Here is a 21,304-nt window from a genome sequence, read left to right on the forward strand (position 1 = left end):
CTCCACATTTTTATCCATTTAACTAGTCTACTAGGAGCTACTAGGAGCTACTGGGTATGATTCCATGTTCGGAAATACTCAGTGAGAAGGGAGCCCAAGAAGGAGGGGAGTTTCTAAAAGGAGAAATATTGAAGGCCCAAATGCAGATGTTAACAACAAGAAAGAAAAGTGGGAGGCATCTAAGGAAACCTGTGTGGCTGCAGAAGGCACTTATAGATGAGCTGAGAGTTAAGAAGGGCATGTATAAGAAAGCATGTTGTCAGAGCTGCCTCTAGGTCCCAGCTCACAGAGGACCAACGCTAGGCTGTAGTTATGTACAAAAGTCTTTATTGAGGTTCAGTTTCCATTTCAAAGCCGTAGCGTGCAGCTCTACGTCTTAAAGCCTAGACCGGCGAAGTACCGTCTGAGTCTCTCCCCTATGACACCAGTTTAAGATCCTAGCCCTGCTCCACCTTTTACGCTGCTCTCTCCTCCTCTGGGTCCTCCTGCCCGCTGGGGCATTGCCCTTTCTGGACTCTTCCGACGCTGAGTCGCTTAGCTCCTCCCCCTCCCTCCGGCGGGCTTTAGGACCCAGTTCCCAATCCTCACTCTCTGCTGTCCCGCGCTCCTGTACATTTGAACTTGCCTCTCGCGCCAACCCAGTGACCTTCCTCCTGACCGTTACACTACTTCTGTCACTGCTTCCCTCTTCCGGGATACTGGCCGGATCTGACCTCCCCTCCGTTGTCTGACTCTCCGATGGAGGTGTGGTCAGCCCTGCCTTATCTTCTCTCCCTGGTGGGGAATGCACTGGCCCCGATCCTTCGGACTCTTCCCCCCCACTCTGCTCTGGTGGGGAAGCTGGTCCTGATTTCCAACTACTGCTCTGGGAGTCCCTGCTCCCTCCTTGCTCCTGGGGCGTTCCCCTTGGGAACCCCCTACCCCTGGCCACTGGCGCCCCCTTCTGTGAATCTTCCGATTCGCTGGAGAGGCTCATGGAATCCCTCGGTCCACTGTCCTCTTCTCCTACGCTCCCCTCGGATTCCTCCCCCTCGCTCTCCATCTCCTCTCCTCCCTGTGCCTCTGCTCCTGAACCCCTGACACATGTTCTCACTAATAGAGAGCACGTGTTGCGGTGGGGTCTAGCAGGCCACCCCACTGTTGCTGGGCTGATCTGTTGGATGGCCACAGCCTATGATTGGGTGTGTGTGTTTCTGGGGAGATTTTGATGTTGCCACTTTGGGGGTTGGGCTAAAAGGTTTTAAATACTGGGCATGCAGCTTCGAGCGTCCTCTTTTGCTGCATGCATTGAATCACCCGCCCTCCCTCCCTGAAATGGGGATTTGCGCTTGACCTTGCTATGCCTGTCATGGGGTCACCTGCTTTGGGGGCAGGGGCCCAGTAGGAATTTTGTCCATATGGCTGATTGGCTGGAGCCATTTGGTTTTTGCCTACTGCGTAGCAAATCGTCACAACTTGTAAGGTTTCTGGTTAGGCATTGGTTAAAAAATTGGTTGGTGGAGGGGTAAGGGAGCCATTGGGTTTTTGCCTACTGCATAGCAAATCGTCACAACTTGTAAGGTTTGCGGTTAGGCATTGGTTAAAAAATTGGTTGGTGGAGGGGTAAGTGCCTGCCCCTCCAATGCTGGTGCTGCAAGGGAATTCTGTTAAAGGAATCCAGGGGCTTGCCATGCTTTCGTCCAAATCCCTGGCATCAGGCTTGGGCCGTGCAAGGCCTCTGGGAGCATGCGGGGAGAGGTGAGGGTCTGGTGCCCAGCTTCATGTCTCCCCGATATTGTTTTCCCTGACTGGCTTTCGCTGGAATCCAAAAGTCAGTTCTGTCCCTGGGCGGGGGGACAGATAGTCAGAACCAATACCTAAGCAACCACTCACAGATATGTATTTAAAAAAGGTAGTGGCCAAAATTATGCCAAAAACCTCAAACAAAAAATTGTGTGTGATGTGTGAGTTATTGGGATGGCTTGGGAACCTCAACACGCAAATGGAAAAAAGGGGAAATCACAAAGGAGGAGTATACACAAGTAGCCAACACTTGCAAGGGGAAAGTCAGGCTGGCTAAAGCTCAGAATGAGCTTAGGCTTGCAAGAGAAGTTAAAAATAATAAAAAAGTTTCTTTGGCTATGTCTGAAGTAAGAGGAAGAACAAGCAAGTGGTAGTTCCTTTGTGTGGGGGACATAAAGAAATGCTACTGGGTGACAGAGAAACGGTAGAACTACTCAACACCTACTTTGCCTCTGTTTTCACCCAAAAGGAAAGTGACGCCCAACCTGGTGATAACAGTACAAATGATGTAAGGAGGGAGTTGTAGCCCCAAAAAGGAAAGAGGCAGTAAGGGAACACCTAGCTACTTTAAATAATTCAAATCTCCAGGGCCTGATGAGCTGCATACAAGGCTACTAAAGGAGCTTGCGGAGGTAATTTCAGAGACTTTGTCTATTATCTTTGAGAATTCTTGGAGAACAGGTGAGGTCCCTACAGACTGGAGGCAGGCAAATGCCTCCCTGTCTTAAAAAGAAGGGGAAAGGAAGATGCAAGTAACTACTGACTGGTGAGCTTGACATCGATACCAGGGAAGGTCTTAGAACAGATAATTCAACAGTCGGTCTGTGAGCATTTACAAAAGGATGTTGTGATTACTAAAACCCAGCATGGGTTTCTCAAAAATAAGTCATGCCAGACCAATCTGATTTCCCTTTTTTTTCCCTTTCAAAACTGCTTCCCACCCCAACCCCTTATTGACTACTATATATAAATTACCGTATTTTTTGCACCATAACACTCACTTTTTTCCTCCTAGAAAGTAAGGGGAAATGTCTGTGCGTGTTATGCAGCGAATGCCTGCGGGTGGCGGGGGGGATCGGCTGCAGTCGTGAGCAGAGGATCCATGGTTCCCCTTCCTTCCCTCCTCCGTGGTTACAAAGCATGGATCCACATGGATTCTCAGGATTTTTGCATTGGGCTACTCCAAACTCACTGTCAGATCACATGTCTGTGGCCACAGCATGAACCACAAAAATCATATATCCACTATTTCGTTTAGAATATTTTTTTTCTTGTTTTCCTCCTCTAAAAACTACGTGCGTGTTATGGTCTGGTGCGTGTTATAGAGCGAAAAATTCGGTATACATTAAAGTAGGCAAATAATACAGTGGTACCTCAGGTTAAGAACTTAATTCGTTCTGGAGGTCCGTTCTTAACCTGAAACTGTTCTTAACCTGAGGTACCACTTTAGCTAATGGGGCCCCCCGCTGCCACCGCTGCACCACTGCACGATTTCTGTTCTCACCCTGAAGCAAAGTTCTTAACCCGAGGTACTATTTCTGGGTTAGCGGAGTATGTAACCTGAAGCCTCTGTAACCTGAAGCATCTGTAGCCGGAGGTACCACTGTAACTTACATAAAGGATCAATAAATGTGTCACCCATTGTCTATAAACCTTTATCATAATCACATGTCAGATTTTCTTTTGTGAATGAAATACAATGGTTTCAACAATAGCCAATAATCAAATGTACAGCTTGGGGTACATTGGGGTACATTAAAAAAGGCATAGATCAACTTCCCAGATGTTCAGTGTCCAGGGGTTCAATGCCTGGCACCCAGAAATTCATGACAAAGGGGAGTCTGGCACCCACAAACTCATGACATTCCACTTCCTTAAGGGGAACAATTCATATTGTTAAGCAAGCTAGCTAAAGTAATGGTGCAATATCCTCCATTGTGACAGGTCCCCTGCTGAGTGACTTGGCTGAGAAATTTGGGGAAAGCAACTATTTGAGGATAGTGGCTCAGAAGAAAAGAGGCTTTTCAGAAAATACAATTGACACAAACAATGAAGATTTCTTCATCCCGCTTGTAAGTAGGGTCTCTTATTCTTTCCACAATCTATTTCTTTTGCTATCTCTTAAGATTTAGAAATATAGGGAATCAGGTCATGGTTAGATCAATTTTTAAAAATTGTCCTCAGGGCCACCTTAGATGCTTTGAGGTAAATTTCTAGAACCCATTCCCTGATTATTTCCCCTCCTCTTCCCTAGGTTTTGAAGTCTCCAAAGACTCAGTGGGCTTCTGGTCTCCTGCTGCTGTGAACAGAGGGAGGAGGTTGATGTGATCAAAAATGAGAAGAAGGTGGTAAAAATAAGACAAATATATGTAAGGCCGTATGACCAGGGGATGGATGCCACCATGTGCTTCTACCAACGGGGAATGCTGATCATTGTTCATGAAGAACAGAGAGATCAGAGAGAATCTGGATCACAGGGGTGGGGAGGCAGCTCCCTAATTCAAGAAGAGTTCAGGGATGGGATGAGGAAGGGAGAATAACGAAAGCCACCTTGAGATCGTGGCAGAAAGATGGGTTGTCAACATAATAAAAAATGGAAATACTAAGAATTGTTTCTATTCTTTTCTCTGGACTCCCCCTCCCTTTGCCCAGTTCCCCTTCAGAAGAAAATTAAATTAATATATATTTTTAATTGTTATTATAATAAACTTCATTTACAAACATGAACGTTTTCGATCATGATTTTGTGGGCATGGGTGGGAATTTGGGGCCTCGCTTCAGGAGTCTACAGGTTGGCTCCTTCCCTTGTGGGTACTTGCCCCAAAATGGAAAGAAGAAGTAATCCCAGTGAAAAAAGAATGGATACCAAATCTTATGGAAGATGGAGATATAGCAAAACCTTCTGGAAAACTAAGAAATCAAGATAACAAACTGTTTATAAAAGAATGGAAATGGTTTATTGAATATTTACAATTAAACTGTAAACATTGTAATAACCTGAAGTTTTATAAGAGTATATATATATTTAAAGTAGATGAATAAATGAGCAAATTAAGTTAATTTGGATATGCAGAAAATATTAAACATAAATTTAAGGAACCACGGGAAAAGGCGGAAGGAAGTTGAGTTCTGAAATGTTAAAATGATTGTAAAATTATTGAAATGTATAAAACTGAAAATCCTAAATAAAATATAAGGAAGGGATAGGATAGATTCCAGGTATATTACTTTTGTAACTTAAGTCTGCCTTCTGGGATCCATCTGTGAACAGAATGTGAGTGAGTAAACTCTTTTGATACTTTTATAGAAGACTACGTTGTGTCTATTTCTTTTATGAGGGACTAAAAGGGAAATTACTAGGTAACTTATTTTAGAGGCTTTAGCGAGCCTGAGCAAACGCATCCGCTGTGTAAGTTTAAAAAGGGGAATGCTACTCTGCTAAATTGTAGAACTTGTTAACATGAGTGGGAAAGGATATAATCAAATAATATATCCTTTCCCACATCCCTGAACATTCCCACAAAGAGTATTCATTAATGGTTCCTCATCATCCTGGAAAAAAGTAGCAAGTGGGGTGTCACAGAGTCCTTTCCTGGGCCTGTTATTGTTCAACATCTTTATAAATCATTTGGGTGAAAGAATTGAGGGGATGCTTATCAAATCTGCAGATGGCACCAAACTGGCGGAGTAGCTAATGCCACAGAAGACAGAATCAGAATTCAAAATGACATTAACAGATTGAAGAACTGGATGAAAGCCAACAAAATGAATGCCAACAGGGAGAAATGTAAGGTTCTGCACGTAGGCAGGAAGAACCAGATTACCTAATATAGGATGGGGGACACCTGGCTTCCTAGCAGTACCTGTGAAAAGAATCTAAGGGTCTTGATGGACCACAAGCTTCACATGAGTCAACAGTGTGATGCAGAAGCAAAAAAAGCTAGCACTATTCTAGGCTGCTTAAACAGAAGTATAGTGTCAAGGGAAGTAGTAGTACCACTCAATTCTGCTTTGGTCAGACCACACCTAGACTAATGTGTCCAATTGCAGGACGTTGGACTAGATTACCATTGGGGTTCCTTGCAACTCTAAGATTCTATGATTCTATGAAATGGATCTGGATCAATGACAGCCACCCACCAGTTTCATATTTAAAACTGATTCCCACCCCAGCCCTTAACTGATTACTATATATAAATAATACATTAAAGTAGACAGATAATAACTTACAAAAAGGATCAATAAACATGTCACATGTCTTATAAATTAACATGTGCCATTAAGGTAAGATGGAAATATGCAGAAGAAATGATTTTGATATTGTTATTGTTATTGTTATTGTTACAATGGAATGGTCTCAGTGGTGGGGTGCACATTTTTATTCTTATTTATTTGTGATCATTACTTTGTCAAAAAATAAAAAAAGAAAGTATAGTGGTACCTCGGGATAAGAACTCCGGGCTGCTGACTGCTGCTGCTGCTGCCACTTCTGAAGGGGAACCAGGGATGTCTGGTGGTACAGATCTCCTGCCCCCTTCCCCCTTTGTTTTGACTGATCGGGGATGGCTCGGGAGTTGTGAGCGGGTGGCCGTTGCCCAGTTTTTTAAAAAACCATTTATGTTTCATAGGGTGCAAAAGAAGAACTTTGCACCTTTATACAATATGCATGTGTGCTTGGGCCCAGGATTGTTTGCTTCACCATCCCCACTACGGGCTCCCTGTTGCTACTCAGCTAAAAAAAAGAAGAAGAAAAAGTGTCCCCAGATTCATTGAAAAAAATCTGGTAACCATATTCTAAATTAATTAAATAAAACCACTTAACCCACTGAAAGATACATTTGAAAAATAATATTAAGAGCAGTGGTGCCCATTGTTAGGCGAGGTAGCTAAAGTGATGATGTCATGTCCTCCATTGTGACATGTCCCCCTGCTGAGTGACTTGGCTGAGAACTTTGGGAAGAGCAACTATTTGAATTTAGTGAGAGAAGAAGAGTGGTTTTTTACATAATGAAGGTTGCTTCATCGTCTCGCTTGTAAGTAGAATCTCTTATTCTTTCCCCTATTTCTTTAGCTATCCCTTAAAATTTAGACACATAGGGAACCAGGCCATGGTTAGATTAATTTTTAAAGATTGTCCTCGGGCACCTTTAGATGCTTTCAGGGAAATGGCTGGCAGTGCAGGGATAGAGTGTATCGAGGAAATAATCCAGTTCGTGACCTTCTTCCTTTTCTTTCCTAGATCCTGCTGTCTGCGCAGGTTTCGAGAGCTGCTGGCCTCCTGTTGCCGCTCCATTAAGATCCATCCCCTGGACGAAGATACAGTAGTGGTTGGTGGAAGGAGAATTAGAGTAAAAATGATTTATGTAAGACCAAAGGACCAGGGGATGGATGCCACCAGTGATTCCACCAGTGGTGAGTGTTGGTCTTTGTTCACGAAGAACAGGGAGGCCAGAGAGAATCTGGCTGGCGGGGGGTGGGGGGGAGGCAGATCTCTGATTTAAGAAGAGTTTAGGGTTTGGATGAGGAAGGGAGAATGATGTGGGCCACTTGGAGATCCTTGCAGTAATAATAAATGGAAATATTAAGAATCTTTTCTGTTCTTTTCTCTTCCAGGTAGCGGCAACAGTGAGGCCAGCAGCTCTCCCCACCAAGGCCCAGTTTCCCCCTTCCCTAATTGATTTTTTTTTATTCTAATAAAGTTTTTTATTGAAAATATGCTGGCCTTTGGTCATTTTTTTTATCCCTGGGACTTCTTTTCCCTAACAGTAGGAATGCATCTACAGCGGCAAGAATGTTACTTGCCCAAAAATGGAAAGAAGAAGAAGAAGTCCCAGCAAAAGAAGAATGGATACAAAAACTTATGGAATATGCAGAAATGGCAAATCTTACCCCAAAAATAAAAAATCAAGATACCAAACTTTTTATATATTTTTATTAGGACAAGAGGGAGGAGAGTACATTGGACAATAGATATTGGTTATAATATAGATGTGGAAGCATGGATATAGGATGTTGATCAGGTCAACCAAAAGTCTGATTAAAAAGAAACATTTTTGCCTGGCAGCTAAAGGTGTATAATGAAGGCACCAGGCAAACTTCCCTGGGAAGAGCATTCCACAATCGGGGAGCACCACAGAAAAAGCCCATTCACATGTTGCTACCCTCCGGACCTCTTGTGGACCCCCAGGCTGGTTCATATGGGGAGAGGCAGTCCTTAGACTCCTTAGGGTAGTGATAAAGAGGGGTATCAGATCCAAACTCCTCCTCCTCCTCCTCCTCCTCCTCCTCCTCCTCCTCTTCTTCTTCCTGTTCTTGAGGTATAGTAGTCCTAAGCCATTTAAGGCTTCATAGGTCAAAACCAGCACTTTGAATTGCGCCCGGAAACTAATTGGCAGCCCGTGTAGTTGGGCCAGGATTGGCGTTCTATGCTGAAACCAGCTGAAGTTTCTGAACCATGTTAGAGAGGCAGCCCCATGTATAACACATTGTGGTAATCTATGGTTGCCTGTATTCTTCCTTCTGTTTATATGATATTCAGTCAAAAATCAGTGATTATTTCTAAATTTTCTTGTATACATATTGTTATGAATTTGATGGGGGTCAGTGTGGATGAAACCCACTGTGATCCTGGATCAGTGGCGGTAGAATGTATGAGAGGAAGCCTGTGGAACCATTTTGTTTGTCAAGAAAATGGCCTTTCATTGGCCGTTAGGTACCCAGCATCATAAAAGACTGAGCTCCATCTTAAAATGGAATTATGTTCATATGTGGTGAGGGTGTAAATATGTAAAAAAAGAATAAGAAAGAAATGGCAAAGGGTGTTTAAGGAGATAACGGAAATCACTGGGTTAAAGCTGACAAAAGTCCAGAGGTAGCATCATTATCAATTTACGATGGGGTGGTAGCTTCACAGGCTATGAAGGACTTGCTCACAAATTTATTGACAGCTGCACGAATTATGATAGCTGAGAAGTGGAAGGGGGAAGCAGAATATAAAATGGAAGAATGGTATAAAGAGGTGTGGGATATAGCTATTAATAATAAATTAACATGTGCCATTAAGGTAAGATGGGAAATATGCAGGAGAAATGATTTTGAGGAGATATGGAGGGTGTTTGTAGAATTTGTACTGTTAACACCCTCCCACCAGATGTCAAAGAGAAAAAACGACTACCAGACTTTCAGAAGACATCTGAAGGCAGCCCTATTTAGGGAAGCTTTTAATGTGTAATAGGTTATTGTATTGTAATATTCTGTTGGAAGCCACCTAGAGTGGCTGGGGAAACCCAGCCAGATGGGTGGGGTATAAATAAATTGTTATTATTATTATTAAATGGAAAGGGGTCAAACCATCGCAAGAGGTGTTGGAATTTTGAGAGGTTGGATAGTTAAAATGGAATGGTCTCAGTTTTTATTCTTATTTATTTGTGATCATTACTTTGTCAAAAAATAAAATAAAAAAGAAAGTACAGTGGTACCTTGGGTTAAGAACTTAATTCATTCTGGAAGTCCGTTCTTAACCTGAGACTGTTCTTAACCTGAGGTACTACTTTAGCTAATGGGGCCTCCCGCTTCCACCACACAATTTCTGTTCTCATCCTGAGGTAAAGTTCTGGGTTAGCAGAGTCTGTAACCTGAAGTGTCTGTAACCTGAAGCCTCTGTAACCCAAGATACCGCTGTATAAAATATAAATAAATGTATAAAATATAAAATATAACACATTGGAGAACTCGGCCGAAACTAGCAACATGATTTAAATAGAGACACATGTAAGGTTAGGCAGGAAGAACCAGTTGCACAAATATAAGATGGGGGACAACCGGCTTCCTAGCAGCACATGTGAAAAGGATCTAAGGGTTGACATAAGTCAACAGTGTGCTGCAGCAGCAAAAAAAGAGCTAACGCTATTCTAGGCTGAATCAACAGAAGTATCGTGTCCAGATCAAGGGAAGTAATAGTACCACTCTGTTCTGCTTTGGTCAGACCACACCTGGAATACTGTGTCTAATTCTGGGCACCACAATTTAAGAAGGATGCTGACAAGCTGGAACATGTGCCGAGGAGGGCAACCAAACTGATCAAGGGTCTGGAAATGAAGCCTTATGAGAAGCGCTTGAAGGAGCTGGGTATGTTCAGCCTGGAAAAGAGGAGACCGAGAGGAAATATGATAGCCATCTTCAAATATCTTAAGGGCTATCACATGGAGGAAGTATCATGCTTGTTTTCTCCTGTTCTGGAGGGTAGGACTCGAACCAGTTGCTTCAAGTTGAAAGAAAGGAGATTCCGACTAAACATTCAGAAAAACTTTCTGACAGTAAGAGCTGTTCGGCAGTGGAACAGACTCCTATGAGAGATGGCAGAGTCTCCCTCCTTGGAGGTTTTTAAACAGAGGCTGGATGACCATCTGTCATGGATGCTTTCACTGAGATTCCTGCATCGCAGGGGGTTGGACTAGATGACCCCTGGATCCCTTAAAACTCATGATTCTATGGAGTTGATCTGAATTAATGACAGCCATCCACCAGTTTCATATTCAAAACTGCTTCCCTTCCCAACCCCTCATTGATTGCTATATATAAATTATACATTAGATACCACTGTAACTTACAAAAAACATCAATGAATGTGTCACCCATTGTCTATAAACCTTTGTCATAATCACATGTCAGATTTTCTTTTGTGAATGAAATAAAATGGTTTCAATCAGTTTCTAAACAAGGCTTAGATCAACTCCCCAGATGGTCAGTGTCCAGGGGTTCAGTGCCTGGCGCCCAGAAACTCATGGCAAAAGGGAGCCTGGCACCTACAAACTCATAACATTTCACTTCCTTGCAACCTTAGGAAAGCTGTTTATTGGTAGAACACACTGGGCAGAAACTGAAAGAAACAGGGGGATAAGGATGTCTAAGGGTGAAGTCCTGCTCCTGTTCATCATAATACTGGACAGATTACTACAGGGTGTTGAGAAGGGTTATTTTTAACTCTTAAGTGAGAAACAGCAGCCATAGTCTAATCCAGAAGTGTTTTCCTTTGGTGACCCTGCTATGTTGAAAAGTGTGTGTATTTCTGTGCATTTCCTGTCCTTTCCAGAAAACCATGGTGTTACATGAAAAGGGGTCTAGAACTTTTTAAAATGAATTAAATAAAACTGCTTAACCCACTAAAAGATACATTTTAAAATGTATATCAAGGGGAGGGATGCCCATTGTTCCATTGTTAAGCAAGATAGCTAAAGTAATGGTGTCATGTCCTCTGTTGTGACATGTCCCCCTGCTGAGTGACATGGCTGAGGACTTTGGGAAGAGCAACTATTTGAGGATAGTTAGTCCAGGCAAGAGGAGCTAGTTTTTGCAACAACAGATATCCTCAGGGCCACCTTAGATGCTTGGGAAGTGGCTTGCCTTCTCCCTTGTGGGCATCATCTCCCAGTTTTGGAGGCTCTTTTGACAAGATGCACTCTCCATGAGAGGTTTCTGAAAGTTTAGCTGCCTGGTGCCCCCAACGCAGTGTAGAGATAGAAAGTGTTGAGGAAATAAATATAATCCTTTTCCTGACTTTCTTTCTTTTCTTCCCTAGATTTCAAAGGCTGTGCAGGCTGCTGGTCTCCTTCTGTGACCCACCGAAACATCATGCCCTGGTCTATAAGGAGGAGGAGGACAAGAAGGAGGAATTAGTGTCTGTGACCAAAAAAAAAAGGGAACTGGTAGTCAAAATCAGAGTAATCCATGTTCGACACAAGGCTCAGGGGATGGATGTCACTAAGGTAAGAGATCACCTGTGTTCATGAGGAACAGTGAGGCCAGAGAGAATCTGGCTCACTGGGGAGGAAGGAGGCAGATCACTGGTGCAAGATCTTCAGGGACATCCCTTTTGAAGAAGAGAGAGAGCCAGTTCTCTTTACTTCTGCCCCTTTCCATTACGGTGTAGTGCCCACTGCAGTCTCTCAGGTTTGCAGGTGTGCCCATTGGTTCAAAGGGTTGGCAACCCAAGTTAGACTGCTGGACTAGGACTAGGGGACCAGAGTTCAAATCCCACCTCACCCATAGAACTGAGTGGGTGGCCTTGGGTGCTCACTGCTTCTAGGCCTACCTCAAAGAGCTGTTGTGAGGATGGGATGAGGGGAGGAGACTCATGTAAGCCACCCTGAGATCCTTGCAGGGAAAAGGGGATATCAATGGAATAATAAATGCATAGTGAATGAAAAAAATAAGAATCTTTTGTTTTTTCTTCCAGGCAGAAAACAATAGGCAGCAGCAATAGGAAGTCCAGCATCTCCAGCCCAGCTCCCCTCCAAAAAGACCCATTTCCCCCCTTCCCCACAATCCAAAATATACAAATAAATAGATAAGTTACACCTGCTTTTGACTTGGATATATTTTTCTTTGATTCTAATAAAGGTCCTATTACAAACATGCTACTCCTGGGTCATGATTTTATCCTTGGAAGTGATTTTTCCAACCATTGTGAGCATGGAAGGAAATCCTGGGTCTTGATGCAGGAGTCAACATTTTGGCTCCTTCCCTTGTAGTCTTGTTGCTCCTAGATGGAAGGAAGTGTGCACGTGTGAAGACAGAGTTTGGGTGGGGTGAGAAATTCCATTCAGTTTGTGCATTTTAAAGCAAGTCTATCCCATTTTGCAACTATATTGTGAGAGGCCATTCCAATGTCTGTTGAGCGATGCGAGGTTCCAGGGGTCTTGGCACTTAACCAGGCTTTGTGCTTCCTTGCAATGAGGCACAACAGCCAATGATATTGTTTTCGGTTGGCACACTTATTTATGGTATGAAAAGGTGAAGGTACGTAAAGGATTTATAAATCATGTAATTAGGAAAAAAATGTATAGATTATGGAATAAATACACAAATCTATTAGAGGCAAAAACACCACTTTGGCTCTCGCCATTGTGAACTATAATGGTAAAGAAAAAGAATATGATCAAAGGTCTGGAAACCAAGCCTAATGAGGAATGGTTGAGGGAGTTGGGTAAGCTTAATCTTTATGATGTTTTAATGTATTTTAAATGTTTTGTTGGAAGCTACCCAGAGTGGCTGGGGAAACCAAGCCAGATGGGCGGGTATAAATAATAAATAAATTATTATTATTATTATTATTATTATTATTATTATTATTATTATTATTATTACTACTAACCTGGAAAAGAGGAGACTGAGGTGGAATCTCCACACACGTTAAAAACATTGTAAAAATGATTTTTTTTAAAAAAAAATGCTTTGCAAAATGCACTGAATTTGCTATAGTTCATAGCATCACAATTGTATATTGCACTTTACAATACATTCAGAATGTTTTATTTGCAGCTGTACAGCTGAGTCCTGAGAGGAGATATGATAGGCATCTTCCAATATCTTAAGGGTTGTCTCATGGAGGATGGAGCAAGCTTGTTTCTCCTGCTCTAGAGGACAGGATCCAAACTGATGGCTTCAAGTTAGAAAAGAGATTCCAAGTAAACATCAGGAAGAATTTTCTGACAGTAAGAACAGTTCAACAGAGGAATGAACTCCTTCGGAAGGTGCTGGACTCTCCCTCCTTGGAGGCTTTAAAGCAGAGGTTGGGTGGCCATCTGTCATGGATGCTTTCGTTGAGATTCCTGCATTACAGGGGGTTGGACTAGAGGACTGTACTGGTCCCTTCCAACTCTACAATTCTCAGATTCACAGCATTTTTCATACGCCGAATGGGAGACGGTTTTGTCTCAGCACTAATTATAGTGAGTATTCTCTCATGCTGGAGATTAAAAGAAAATAAAGCAGCTAGAAAAAGTAATTAGTCTCCATGGGTAATTCTTTACAGTGAAGGGCTATCTCATCATCCTCATTTTAATCCTAGGAAAGCCTCTAGAAAGCCTTTAGGGTCATTGTTTGACTCAGATGTGTAGAACTATAGCAAACAGCATGAGCCCACATGGTCCCCAGGTGAACCACATCTGCACAAGAGTGTTCCAGGTCTCTGAAGCCCATATCAAGGAATGACTGGGGGTTTCCAGATCCCCAACTCCTCTGGCTGTTGTTTTTTGAAAAGCACCCTGCAGCAAGACCTTAAGGTTTCAGATCCAGCTATAACACAATAGGAATCATAGCTCTCTTGAAGTTGTCAGACTCTAACGCCCATCAGCCCCAACCAGCATTGCCAATGAAGGGTGATGGGAGGCGTAAGCCAATGACATCTGCAGGGCCACAGGTCCCCAATCTACATGGTGAATCATTACCATGTGCCAAAGAAGGAGAAAGAAGAAGACCATGTGCCAGAGCAGAAGGACGAAATGTTTGTTTTCTGATCTTTCAACCTATGACCCGGAAGACTAGGAATTTGCAACAGACTCATGCACTCCCTCTCTCCTCACTTGCACACTCAGATTTTACTGCTGACTTTCTGAGTCTGGCAAACTATGCCTTACCATTAACATACAAACTGGGAAGTCCCTCTTTCCCCAGTCCCACAACAAATGTTCTGTAGAAGGGCCATGTCTTTGCGCCATGGAAAATCAGGCGGCCATGCATATATTAACCTGCTGTATCTTCATGGTGAGGGAATGGGGAGAGTGCCTCTGACATTGATGTGACTGAATCTGAGCATGTGCGGCGATGGGAACCTCCCCAAACTAGACGTGAGACAGTGGGTGCAATCTTCCTTTAGCTTTTCATCAAGTAATGATATCCAGTGCTACTTTATTCAGAAGATAACTTCACATGGTTTATTAATTTTAAATATCCATATTTTGCTTTTCTCCCCAAAAGCAGACCGCCAAGGTCGCTGGCAATAAGAGGAAATTAAGTCATCAAAAGCAAAACAAAAATGTACAATGTCAGTGGTGACTAATGAAGGCATATGAGGTGGAAAGTGTTATTAAATGTTTTTAGCCCAGACCTTAAATGGGCAACCTGTTTCTGTTGAGGGCCCCATTCCCTCAAGAATAATTTGAGGGACTAATTTGCTGGGGGCCACATACTACTCTTTCCCCCTTTCCTTTTGCCATCTCCTTCTCTCTTTCTTTTTGACATCCCTTTCCTACCTCTTTCCACCCATATGAGATCAGGTCCTGCAGAGGGATGAAGAGTTACTTTGCTGATCTCATCAAGTGCCTTTTGCCTCCAATGGATTGCTTCTCCTCAGTGGGAACTGCCACATTCATCTTGCAGTTTCATTTGGTGAAATTTGATGTTGGCAATTCTACCCAGAACAATTAGAAAAAGCAAGTCTTCAGGCAAGTTTTCAAAGCATACCTCTTACAAATCATGGTGAAATGAAAGGTGTGATTATCACTTACAGAAACAGTAGTTACAGGCTTTAGAATTTGATTCATATGACAAAATAAAAGTCCTATGAGTCACTATTAAATCCAACATGAAACAGGGAAGAGAAGCACAATGAAGTTAAATGAATTTAGAATTGGAAGATTATTAATGGCAACTCTGTATCTCTATTGCCAATACATTCCTAGGCTGCATAATGATAATGATAATAATAAGAACACCCTCTCATTCAGAGACAAAAAGAATAATAATGCAGAGGTCATTTTTAGGAGGTGGGATTAATTTTGAACCTGGGGGGCATGGAACATCCTGGGGCTCCTCTTTGCTCCTGCAGCTGATGGCCAAATTTTCTATGTGCTCTATCACACCACATAAAAGTCACTTCTGGAAATGTAGCAGAAGTTTAACGTTCATTTCTGTGTTAATTTTTTCAGGGGGGGGGACTGTTTGCAACCCCATTAACTTGGAAAATCATGAAGTACACATGGAGGAGAGAACATGCTTGTTTTCTCCTGTTCTGGAGGGTAGGACTAATAATAATAATAATAATAATAATAATAATAATAATAATAATAATAATTTATTTGTACCCCGCCCATCTGGCTGGGTTTTCCCAGCCACTCTGGGCGGCTTCCAACAAAGAAGATTAAAAATACATTAAAATGTCACACATTAAAAACTTCCCTGAACAGGGCTGCCTTCAGATGTCTTCTAAATGTCAGGTAGTTGTTTATCTCTTTGACATCTGATGAGAGGGCTTTCCATAGGGCAGGTGCCACTACCGAGAAGGGCCTCTGCCTGGTTCCCTGTAGCTTTGCTTCTCACAATGAGGGAACCGCCAGAAGGCCCTCGGCACTGGACCTCAGTGTCTGGGCAGAACGATGGGGGTGGAGATGCTCCTTCAGGTCTTCAAGTTGCAAGAAAGGAGATTATGACTAAGCAGTCAGAAAACTTTCTGACAGTAAGAGCTGTTCAGCAGTGAAACAGACTCCTACGAGAGGTGATGGGCTCTCCTTCCTTGGAAGTTTATAAACAGAGGTTGGATGTCTACCTGTCATGGATGCTTTAGCTGAGATGCCTGGTTTGCAGGGGGTTGGACTAGATGACCCTTGGAGCCCTTCCAACTCAAAGATTTTAGGACTCTATGTCTGAATTCCCAATTCGTTCAAATTTGAGTAGGAGGTTTTAAGCCTCAATATTTAAATGCTTCATCTCTTGATTGTTTGCGTTCTTGGCAGGCTTCAAGAATGAAAAAACCTGTCAACTGTCGAGCAACTCCCCAAATCCCACACACATTTAAATTATGAAAGGAAATGGCTTCCTTTCCCACTGGTTATTTACCAGTATTTAAAATAATGGGCTGGAAGTGGCAGAGAAAGGGGGGGGGTGAAATCTTGTTTCCACTTAAGGGAAAGTAGAATAAAGTGCTGAATGATATTTGTTGCCCTGCACATTGGAAGGACACACTAGCAAATATTAAATCTTCCAATCTATATTTATTTATATCATGCATTCAAATAAATGGAAAAATTCCACTGATGTTTGATGGAGTTCAAAAAAGAACTTACACTGGAAATGTCTAGTAGTTTCTGTAAGAGGCAAGAAAATCTGATATTAGCAATGTTTGGGGGGAAATTCTTCCAAAGTATTAGTACTAAGCTGCATCAAAGCAGATAATTATAGGAACAATTGTGGAATTTAGATTAGCTTTGGACACTTTATAACATAAAATAATGAGTGAGAAAAATGAATTTTGTTGATTAGTTAGTATAAAATATAAACAAAAAAATAGGTGGCCAACTGTCAAATTGCATGCTAATGTCGCATGCTATCTATCATGTGCTATAAGATTAGAAGTACCAGTGAGAAGTCAAGCTTGCCTGGTGTCTGCCCTCACCACACAATTCTACTTCAATTCCACTCAAGTTGACTTCTGATTGGAGTGAATGGACTGCAGGACAGTGGTAGGTGCCAGCCCAATACTTTATCTTCTACCCTAGCAGTATAAACCAGATTTGGGGAACTACAGGCTATGGTTTGGCTCGGTAAAAAGGTAAAGTACCCCTGGACAGTTAAGTCCAATCAAAGGCCACAATGGGGTTGGGGCGTTCATCTTGCCTTCAGGGCGAGGGAGCCAGCATTTGTCCACAGTTTTCTGGGTCATGGGGCCAGCATGACTAAACCAATTCTGGGGCAACGGAACACCGTGACGGAAACCAGAGAACATGGAAACTCTGTTTACCTTCCCACCACAGTGGTACCTATTTATCTACTTGCACTGGTGTGCTTTTGAACTGTTAGGTTGGCAGCAGCTGGGACAGAGCAACGGGAGCTCACCCCATCATGGGGATTCGAACTGCTGACCTTCTGATTAGCAAGCCCAAGAGGCTCAGTGGTTTAGACCACAGCGCCACCCATGTCCCACAGGGTGTGGCTAGGGTGTGTTTGTTGTGGTCCTCCAGGACTCTCTATCTGGCCCATGAGATTCTCCATAGACTCTACACCTCACCAGCATTTGGTATTTCCTGGCTGGAAGTTGTCCTTGAACTTCGCTAATGGCTCTTGCTTGGCTATATGGAGGATGGACAGGGGCCTGTTTGCAGATGTGTAAGGGGGGAGATTTTGTGCTGGTTTCAGGTGGTCAGCAGAAGCTGCTGAGAACCCCTCAGACATGTTCCAAGCGGAAATGTCCAAATTAGCCCTATAAATTTCACTTTGGCCAAAATATGGTGGCGAGAACCTACATGTAAATATAGAACCAGTTCCAACTGTTGCAACGAAGGAGTGACTTCTTCTGAGTAGACATATAGAATTGTTCTATATGTATCATGTCTCCTTCATTGCAACAGTTGGACATAGTTCTATATTTACAGTACATGTTGATAAACAGAGATCTTTTTTCTCCTCCACACACCTTCACGTTTTCAATTTTCTTCTTCATTTGTCAGTACGCTCCTGGGGGAGAAGGGCTCTGCACATTTCACAGTTTATGCATCCTACCTTTCCCCATCTGACAGAAACAATCTATGTCAAAGTCATTAGCTGCCATAACATTTTAACTGTCTCTGTGAGGTGAGGGCCTCAGATCTGGTGACAATAATTAAAAAGGCAAATGCAAGGAGGAAAAACCTGAACTGTAACAGGCGAACTATTATAATGGCAGATTGCTAATTACTTACAGCTCTTTATTGATGACACTTTCAAGAACCATTAGCCACATTCCTTTGTTTCATTAGTTTCATTACAGTTTATCTCCAAGAAACATGTCTGGAGATGTTTTTTAATTGACTTTCTAAAATCAGATCCATTTCAAAGTGTTTATTGAGTCTCCACACAGGAATGCAGAGATACCCACCCATAAACTAGGTGCAGTCAATGTGAACTTTTTTTTTTTTTTTTTTTGCTTCAAGAAAGAAACAGAAACCACATATGGGATTATTGTTTGGAGGAGAGAGATGGGAAGGAGATCGCTTGGAGTAAGGAATGTGAAAGTACATGGAGGTCAGAAGCAACGTGGCATAATGGATAAGAATGACGGATGGGGAGAGAGAGGGAAGTTGTTGGAGGTGAGGTTAGGTGTTAGGAGATTAATAGTTCTTTTCACATTAATCCAAGACTCTAGTTTAGTGTGATTCCCCCATCCCATAATTTATCAGATAAGCAATCTGTTGTTAAATTTGGGTAATTGTCAGTGAAACTATACTGAAAGGGTTTGGAGGCTTACTCTTGTCACAATAAATTGTGGCACTTTTGAACTCATAATCCAAGGATAGCAAACATATGATGCTCCAGCTCTACTTAGTAACAATCAGGTAGTGGACCAAGGTTCCACAATAGCTGTTGTCACCATAGGAACCATTCTACTGAGCAGCTCTCTGGAAAATATATTGGAGGGATTTTTAACCACATAAATGCCGTGCAGAATCTTGTGTTTTGGAACTTTCGCTATTCAGGTGTTTACATTAGTACCAGATTCCCAACTTCTAGCTAGAACAACTTATTTATGAATTTCTTTGGGGTGGAAGAGTAATCATAAGTCAACATGTGTTCAATTCAAATTCTAAGCTGTTTTATTTTTGTGATAAGAAACAGTGCTGGTCACTTTAAGCACTGGCTAAGTCTCATCAGTGCTATCAGATAAAAAAAAAAGGTAAAAGGTAAAGGACCCCTGGATGGTTAAGTCCAGTCAAAGGTGACTATGGGGTTGCAGCGCTCATCTCGCTCTCAGGCCAAGGGAGCTGGCATTTGTCCACAGACAGCTTTCTGGGTCATGTGGCCAGCAGCACTAAATCACTTTTGGTGCAATGGGACAGAAACCAGAGCTCACAGAAAGGCCATTTACCTTCCCGCCACACCAGTCCTATTTATCTACTTGCACTGGCATGCTTTCAAACTGCTAGGTTGGTAGGAGCTGGGACACAGCAACGGGAGCTCACCCCATTGTGGGGATTTGAACCGCCGACCTTCCGATCGGCAAGCCCAAGAGGCTCAGTGGTTTAGACCACAGCACCACTTGCGTCGCATAAATAATATGCATATCGAATATGCAGAGGGTATTTAGGAACTCACAAGAGGGGGCTGAAGGTCTGATATTAAAAACTCAGCAGGAAATGAGGAGACGAGTTGGGGATAGACAGAGGCTGCACTCAGAGAGGTGACCCAGTGACAAGAATGGTCCTTGACTCCTTTGGAAATAAGGGATCCACCAGATGGATCCTAAAGTAAGAATATAATCTAAGGATCTGAATGATCCCTAAAGTTATTCAGGCTACCTGAACCAAAACATGACAGTTTTTTAAAAGTGTTTCTTCAAATTGTGCAATACTTTAAATCTGCATTGAGAGTGGTGCTTAATTATCAACAACCTTGTTTAGACAGGAACGACACACAGAGAAGCAGCATTCTATACAGGAACCCCAGGACTCATGTAGCTGAACCCACTGCCAAAAGATATGGAAAACCAGGGATCCTGCAGCTCAGCCATTTTGGAAAGCAGAGTTGGAGGTGGCATTCAGTTCTCTGTACTTTCCCTTCCAAACCACTGCTCAATCTGATTCCTCTTCCTTTCGTCAGCCGAGATGGTCCATCCATGGGGCAGGCCGAGGCAGCCGCTTCAGGTGGTGGAACTGCAAGAGATACCATCCTCCCAGGCAACCCACCGACTGCCTCCACCACCACTGGAAAAGCAACCAAACAATTAAACCTCTGTGTTGCAAGGAAATATCAGGTGCGTGTCGAGGTCCCCAAGACACCCCAAATAAAAACACAATGACACTTAATTTTTGTTTAAGGTTTTTGGCATAATTTTGGCCACAACTTTATTAAATTACAGCAATGTGAGTGGTTGCTTAGGCATTGGTAGCACTAACTGACCCCGCACGGGGACAGCTCTGACATTCGCACCCCCTGTGAAGTCAGCAAGGGTAAGTCACCTGGGGAGAGAGACGGGACTGGGAACCATGCCTCACCTCTGCCCAGAATGCTCCCAGGGGTTCTTGTGTAGCCCTAGCCCCTTGCCAGGGGGTTTCGGACAAAAGCATGGTGAGCCCCTGGGTTCCTTTAATGGAAAACGTTTGCAGCAGCAGCATTTTGGAGGGGCAGGCACAGCCAAATCCATACCCCTCCACCAACCAATGCCTAACCGCAACCTTACAAGTTGTGACGATTTGCTAAGCAGTAGGCAAAAACCAAATGGCACCAGCCAATCAGCCAAATGGACAAAATTCCTACTGGGCCCCTGCCGCAAAGCAGACGACCCCATGACAGGCACAGCAAGGTCAAGCAAACAGCCTAACATTAGGGAAGGGAGGGCGGGTGATCCGAAGCACGCAGCGAAAAGAGGAAGTGCTTCGCTGCGTGCAATGTATTTAACAAATAGGGCTGTCAATCAATAAATGGCAACATATAAATTTCCCCAGTAACAGCCCGCCCCTGCTTAAAAGATGGCCCAACCTTTTGCCTAGCAACAGTGAGGTGTCTCATAAGCCCCCACCGCAACACGTGCTCTCCATGAGGGAGAACACGCTTTGCCATTGGATCGTGAGATCTCATGAGAGCGTTGCAAGATCTCACCAGAACCTGCCGCTGCCACTTTGTGGTCACTGCTGTAACACCTACCAAAGAGAGGCTTTGGCAGGTGTGGAGTGACACCTGCCCCTTTGCCTCAGGTGGTGATACAGGACGTGCTGCCCCTGTTTCTCAGAGTACACATGTGCCAACCTAGCTAGTGCATACTGTGATGGGCTGCAGC

At 43.2% G+C, this 21,304-nt stretch overlaps 2 long non-coding RNA genes across 3 annotated transcripts in view; one reads left to right on the top strand and one right to left on the bottom strand.

The window, feature by feature from the left end:
* The window catches only part of LOC307218944, a 31,538-nt gene extending 12,681 nt beyond the window's left edge, over positions 1-18,857 (bottom strand). Inside the window, exons 1-2 of the long non-coding RNA XR_013840166.1 lie at positions 18,779-18,857; positions 14,814-14,971 (exon numbers count right to left, since the gene is read on the bottom strand). This is a non-coding gene — a long non-coding RNA (uncharacterized lncRNA). The remainder of the gene's footprint in view (positions 1-14,813; positions 14,972-18,778) is intronic.
* On the top strand, positions 3,150-12,137 carry LOC307218887. Of its 2 annotated transcripts, XR_013840082.1 has the most exons (4): positions 3,150-3,858; positions 4,037-4,127; positions 11,360-11,546; positions 12,017-12,137. It is a non-coding gene; the product is annotated as an uncharacterized lncRNA (long non-coding RNA). The 2 variants fall into 2 exon arrangements; XR_013840083.1 differs by lacking the exons at positions 3,150-3,858; positions 4,037-4,127 and adding an exon at positions 11,211-11,262.
* Positions 18,858-21,304: the final 2,447 nt, after the last annotated feature.

Source organism: Podarcis cretensis (assembly GCF_951804945.1).
Source record: "Podarcis cretensis genome assembly, chromosome: 6".
In the NCBI taxonomy this organism is placed as follows: domain Eukaryota; kingdom Metazoa; phylum Chordata; class Lepidosauria; order Squamata; family Lacertidae; genus Podarcis; species Podarcis cretensis.